General features: G+C 47.3%; 1 pseudogene; it reads right to left on the bottom strand.

Moving 5' to 3' along the window:
• Positions 1 to 949: 949 nt before the first annotated feature.
• On the bottom strand, positions 950 to 1,522 carry LOC101647184 (annotated as a pseudogene).
• Positions 1,523 to 7,184: the final 5,662 nt, after the last annotated feature.

Below are 7,184 nucleotides of genomic sequence, written 5' to 3'. Positions count from 1 at the left end.
ATCCGGGGTCCAGAGGACACAATCCACTCCTGGCCCTTGCTGATAATGAGATCCTTCCTCCTACTTCTCAGAGGGCTCCCTTACACAGCAAGATGGCATTCCAGGGAATCATGTTAAAAATTACTCACAGATGAATCCTATCAAGATCCCCCCTCCCCGCTCAAATTTCTTACCAGACCCACGCAGGACAAGGTCACTGGGTGGGAGTTAGAGACTTTAGAAGAAGCAAATTACATAATCCACTGCCGGCAACAATGTTACAGCGATTGTACAAACAGTTCATTAATGTTGCTTCCCTTCCTCTGATCCACTCTCCAAGGCCCAGCTCAGGGCAAGGAAGTGCTCTCACTGTTACACGTTTGCTGGCCACTTCAGCTCGTACATGTAATTTTTTTTTCTCCTTATACAATTAGATATGTACCAGAGAATTAAGGACTGCATTAAATACTTTCTTTCCTTATTAGCTAAGCCATGTAATACATCCTACTTCTGACTGTTGAGGGACTCGACAGGACGTGGAGTTCCTGAGGCTGGAATTCTCTCTGGAGACGGATGGCCTGGTGGACAGACATGCCAACCCTTCAGTGAGCAGCCCAATGTTTTGCCCCCCCGTGTCAGCAGGGCATCATTCTACTCGTGATGGTATGAACTATGTTTTAAAAGACTTGACTCAGGCACAATGGCTTAACAGTTGTCGAGAGCATACGTTTAAGTGTCAGAAATACCTATGCTCAAGTGTTCGCTCTGACATTCAATAGCATGCAGTAGTGCCAGGATGCGGGGTGGGGAGAAGAGGGCCTAGACTTGTTTAATCTCTCCATGCCTAACTTTCACTACTTGTAATGTGGAAATAATAGTAGTAGTTATCTCGCAGAATTCTTGTCAGAATGTTGTTTACTTTGCAAGTAACTTTTATGAATGTTTTAAATTTACAATACGATTGGTGGCTTTATTCCTCCATCTCTAGGGATACAGGGCAGCAGCAGTCAGATAAGTCTAATTCATTCGGCTCCAGCCACAGCTCTGGAAGCTCAGTGACCTGGTCCAGTCCCAGCTCCACCACCAGCGACATGGGCACCGCCTCATTCACGGGGTCTGAATTAATGACAGCTGGGCTTTGGGCAACCACAGAAGGAGAGAGTGATTCCGCCCAGAGCCCCAGAGCCCCAGTTTGGCAGGGACCCTGCTCCCTCCAGTTGACCTGGGATAGAGTGGAGGAGTGGCCATCCCTTGATATCGGTTATTAAGTTTCTGCAGCTGCATACAGGCCAGGAGGTGTGGGGCAGGGTGCAGGTTGAAGGGTGTGGGCCTAGTGGGAGGTGTGGTGGTCAGAGAGCTTATTGGAGGTGGAGAGCCAGAGGTAATAGTGGGCGCCTCACTGGCCTGGGGCCCATTTGAGGCTGCCCCAGGGTAGTGCAGAGTGGTCTTTCACTCCCAGGTTAGGGTGAGCCAGAGAGCTCATCCTCCTTCATGGTGTGGTGCCACCATTGACATCAAGTGCAGGCCTCCACATAGTTGGCATTTCAGAGCCTTGGCAGAGGTTGTATGAATTGGCGGGTGCTGATGCCGCCCAGGGGGCAGTTGCGCAAAGTTAACAGCAGTTGAAAGTGACAGGTCTAGGATTACACCTCTGTCTCCCTCCCTCCGAGCTCCGGGCATGAACCCCACTAGGCAAGGGTTCCACTCCACAATTGTTTTTGATTTTTTTAAAATAGGTATAGTTTGTTGGTGGCTGAGTGCCTGGGACATAGTGGGCACTTTCAGATAGTATATTTATGGGACCTATATTTATTATTACATTTTTAATCACTTTATTGGGGGCTCGTACAACTCTTATCAAAATCCATACATCCATCCCTCAATTGTATGTCAAGCACATTTGTACATTTGTTGCCATCATCATTCTCAAAACATTTGCTTTCTATATTTATTATTAAATTTGAGCCGGGCGCTGTTGTTTCTAACTCTTTTGGTCAAGAAATTCGCTTGCTATAATGTGCACATTGCCCTTGTTTCCTAAGAGGGAGATTACGTTTCTAGCAGGGTTTTGACCTAGAATTTTTCTCGTTGTAGTTATGACTCCAGTCTGCCCACATTTGACACATTTGGGCCCGTTCTGGTGTCACTTTCAAGGGGCCAGGACTGAAGGACTGGTTTGAAGCCCTGGTTGAAGGCCACTCAAGCACACAGTAGCCACCACAAAGGACGCGGACATGCCAGGACTTACGAAGATGACAGGGGCCTGGGCAGCATTCCATTCTGCTGAACGAGAAGTTGTCATGAATTGGGAGTTGTCTTCACAGCAACCAACAACGGTAACATCATTTGAGAATATTAAGGTCATTAAAGTGTGATCTTTGCCTTTGGGCATTCGCGGTCTAATAATAGCACAGACACATGTTGAAACATAGAAGGAGGTGGCTGGGGAAAAGAAGATGGACAGTAGGCTCTGTGTCAGGGGAAACTTCAGGGTGGAAGGACCCTTCAACGAGTCTAGATAGATGGATGCATCTGAGATTTAGGAAGCAAAAATGGGAGGGTGGTGGGGGCAGCACTCCCGGCAGGAGAAACAATAAAGGCAGAGCTATGGGGGTGGGATGGATTCTAGAACATTTGATCAGTTACGCTATCTGAGAGCCCTGGGCTGTGAAGGAGGTCTAAGTGGGGAGGACATTGTCTGCAGTTTCTTGAGACAGCAGATAGGTCAGGGTGACCAGAAGGCAGGGCGATTCCCTGGCAGGAGGACAGTTCTTGCCAACATTCTCTGCTAGCACCTCGGTTAGGCTGGAAGGACCTACTGGGGAAAACTCATGACTGAAGTACTTCCAGCTTCTAGAAGTAACCCTCTTGCCCTAAACGAATGAGGGAGAATCCTACAGTTCTCCTAAGGGTGGTGGTCCCAGCCGCTCTGTTTCTCTTAGTCTCCGTGCAAGACACAGGATAAATGAAAGCTCAAACTCCCTGTTATAGAGTCAGTGCTGACTTATGGTAACCCCCTGTGGGTTTCTTAGACTGTAACTGCGACAGGAGTGGAAAGCCCACTCCTTCTCCCAGGGGGCTGCCAGTGGTCTCCAACCACTAACCATTCAGTTTGCAGCCCAGCACATAACCCCCACACCACCAGCACTTACCAGATTTACCCAGATCAGAGAGGAGAGGTATTGCGGTTTATCCCAGTGCCTCGGGGCCCCATCCCATATTCTTGTGTCTAAAGTGCTTCCCCATAAGGCTGTCTCCACAGCACAGCCTCACCTCACCCTGCCTGTTGGCAGTTCTCATTTGTGCTTTCTCCAGTTGCAGGCCAAGCATAAGCCTATCACTGGCTTGCTGCTGCCTCTGGCCATGTGTTCCCCAAGGAAGTCACCTGTCAGAGCAGGAGACAGCCAGGACGAGGAAGGTGTAAGGCTCCTGGCCTCACCGTCCTCAACTATCCACTTTCCCTTTGGAGAGAGAAGAGACAGAAAGGAACGGCAGAGGCCCACGCCGAGGACTGGTGGCTCAGCCGCCCAGACAGGAGAAGAAACGCAGACCCCATTGCTCCTTTGACTCCGCGGAGTCGATTTTGATTCACAGCGACCGCATAGGGCAGAGGGAAGTCCCCCTCTCAGGTTTCCAAAGCTGTGCCCTGAACAGAAGCCAGCTGCTTCATCTTCTTCCCAGGGACCCGCTGGGGGGCTGGAACTGCCAACCCTGCAATTAGCAGCCAAGTGCTTAATGTTTGTGTTCCGGAGAGAAGAGGAAGAAAGAAGAAATTAGGAAAAATCCAAGATGGGAAGAAAACGTTGGAACAATTCAACAAAAAGAAATGCCTCCGCTATGTTCATTTTCAGGATCTCGTGACTGCCTTCTGCCTTTCCTTCTCCGACCCTGACATCGTTCTTCTGCCATCCAGGAGTCTCTGGGTTACATAATTAATCACCGCGCTGCTAGCCGAAACTTGGTGGTTCAAACCCACCCAGGGGCACCTCAGAAGAAAGGCCTGGCAACCTACTTCCAAATGATCACAACTTAAAAACTCCTATCTGGCAGTTTTACCTGGTCCACACAGCGTCACCATCAGTCAGGGACCCACTCTGACAAATGGCTTGCCTTTTTGAGTTTACACTAATACTTTCTTCTATCACTCAAATATCCTTCTTCCTCCCACCAGGACCTCGAACCCCATTGGTTGCTGCTGCTGCTGTTGTCGAGTCTGTTCTGAATCGCAGTGACCCTAGGTCCAATGGAACGAAACACTGCCCATTCTTGCTCGATCCTCACAATTGGTCAATTGGAGCCCATCGTTGCAGTCAGTCCATCTCCTTGTGGGTCTTCCTCTTCTTTCCTGACCCTGCACTGTATCACACATGATGTCCTCCGGTGACTGGTCCCTCCTAGTAACATGCCACAGTATGAGAGACCGAGTCTTGTCATCCTTGGTTCCAAGGAGCAATCCGACTATACTGCTTCCAAGACCGACTTGTTTGTTCTTCTGGCAGCCTATGGCTCAGTCAGTAGTCTTTGCTAACTGTAGAAGGTGACCAGAGTTTAACGTTGGGAAAGCAGGACACCAGCGGGACCCCATTGATAAAACTCATATCCCGGTGAAATAGCCACATGGCAGCCAAAAACCGTATAGTCTCCTCCCCGAGACTCTTCTGTAAAGGGATGTCCGATTGCCCACAGATGGGCTTTGGGTCTCCAATCTGCACAATGATTCACATTCACAATGATATGATTATTTTGTTCTGGGTTTTTGATACCTGCATTTTGATACCTTGACGTGCATTCTTTCCAAAAATCGGGACTTTTTAAAAACGCGGGACACGGGACTAAGTGTTAAAAATTGGTACTGTCCCACCCAAAGCGGGACGTCTGGTCACCTTTTATGCTAACACCATAATTCGAATGCATCCAGTCTTCTTCAGTCAGCTATATTCCTTGCCCAGTTTTTGCATATGAGGTGATTAAAAATACCACGATTTGGGCCTGGCGTACCTTAAGTCCACAAAGTGAGATCTGTGTGCTTTAACCCGTTATAGTTGTATTTATTTAAAACGTTTTATTGTGATTTAGGTGAAGGTTTACAGGACAGATCATGAGGTTTACATTCAGCAGTTTATACAGATTTTGTTTCAACTAACTCATCCATTTTTTAAAAAAAATCATTTTGTTGGGGGCTCATACAACTCTTATCACAATCCATCCATTCATGGTGTCAAGCACATTTGTACATCTGTTGCCATCATCATTCTCAAAATGTTTTCTTCCTACTTGAGCCCGTGGTATCAGCTCCTCATTTTTCCCTTACCTCCCCATGCCTCCTCCCTCACGAACCCTTGATAATTTATAAATTATTATTATGTTGTCATGTGTTACACTGTCTGACATCTCCCTTCACACACTTTCCTGTTGTTCATCCCCTAGGGAGGGGGTTATCCGTAGATCATTGTGATCAGTTCCCCCGTTCTCCTCTCACCTTCTCCTTACCCTGGTATGGCTACTCTCATTATTGGTCCTGATGGGTTTATCTGTCCTGGATTCCCTGTGTTTCCACCTCTTATCTGTACCCATGTACATGCTCTGGTCTAGCCATATTTGTAAGGTAGAATTGGGAACATGATCGTGGGGGGAAGGAAGCATTAAAGAATTAGAGGAAAGTTGTATGTTTCATCAGTGCTATACTGCACCCTGACTGGCTAGTCTCCTCCCCGAGACTCTTCTGTAAAGGGATGTCCGATTGCCCACAGATGGGCTTTGGGTCTCCAATCTGCACAATGATTCACATTCACAATGATATGATTATTTTGTTCTGGGTTTTTGATACCTGATCGCATCAATCCCTCATGATCACACAGGTTGATGTGCTTCTTCCATGTGGATGTTGTTGATTCTCAGCTAGATGGCTGCTTGTTTATCTTCAGGCCTTTAAGACCCCAGATGCTATATCTTTTGATAGACTGGCACCATCAGCTTTCTTCACCACATTTGCTTATGCACCCACTTTGTCTGCAGCGATCCTGTCGGGAAGGTGAGCATCATGGAATGCCAGTTTAATAGAAGAAAGTATTCTTGCATTGAGGGAGTACTTGATTGGAGGCCCAATGTCCTTCTGCTACCTTAATACTAAACCTATACATGTATGTATATAGATCTATTTCCCCATCATAATATATAAATATATTTACCTATGTACATGCCTTTATCTAGACCTCTATAAATGCCCTTTGCCTCCAGCTCTTTTCTCTATTTCCTTTGACTTTTCTCTTGTCCCACTGTCATGCTCAGCCTTCATTTGGGTTTCAGTAATTCCTGTCGGTTACATTGCCCTTGATCAAGCCCTACCAGGCCTCCTACACCCTCCTCACCATCAACTTTGGATCACTTGTTGTTCCCTTGTCCCTGGGTTTGTTAACACCCACTTCCTTTCTCCTGCCTCCCCCTCTCCCATGTCCCCACAGAACTGTAGGTCCTGTTGTTTTCTCCTCCAGATTGTTTATTCTGTATATCTTATCTAGCTGGACCTGCAGAGATAATAATATGCACAAATAACAAGACAGCAAAACAAAGCAACAACAAAAAACAATGACAAAAAAAAGGAAAGCCTGTAAATAGTCCCAGATCTGTTTGTTGACCTTTAGTAGTGTTTTCTAGTCAAATCTAATGGGGTGCCAAGCCCTGGCCCCAAAGTCTACTTTTGCTATTCCCTTGGGACTTCCTTGCTCTGCTCCCCTTGCTGTTCTGTATCACACCCTTAGCCTTTTGCCTCTGTGTGGTGGGGTCAGATGGGGTGCAATTCCCTCACTGTGTCTCCAGTGTTGTCCCCTGTAGGGCTATGGGTCAGTGAGGGATGTTGTGTCTCACAGTGGGGCCGGCCATACGGTCTTCTCTGTGCTTTGGCTGTTCTGAGCGGGAATATCGTCATCAAGGCTTGTGGGCCAGGATTGGTGGGCCAGGATGTGCTCCACTCCCTCTTCCTCCCCTTCATTTGCTCCCTTGTGCTCTGATCAGATATGCCCCTCTCCCTGAGCTGTAGCTTCAATGCTGTCCTCTGAAGTAAATTCTTCTGGGGGAGGGGCGGCTGTCCACATATCAACTTATCTATTTGAATCTCTCAAATATGCCATCACCAATCCTACTTTTCTTAACACTTCAAAGAGATCTGATGCATTTGATTTGCCCAAACCACTGTCACTACTTTGATT

This window comes from Echinops telfairi, unplaced genomic scaffold (assembly GCF_000313985.2).
Source record: "Echinops telfairi isolate 266 unplaced genomic scaffold, ASM31398v2 ScPeMD7_7404;HRSCAF=8442, whole genome shotgun sequence".
In the NCBI taxonomy this organism is placed as follows: domain Eukaryota; kingdom Metazoa; phylum Chordata; class Mammalia; order Afrosoricida; family Tenrecidae; genus Echinops; species Echinops telfairi.
The sequence above is the reverse complement of the archived record's forward strand: the minus strand, read 5'-3'. Positions and strand labels throughout refer to the sequence as shown.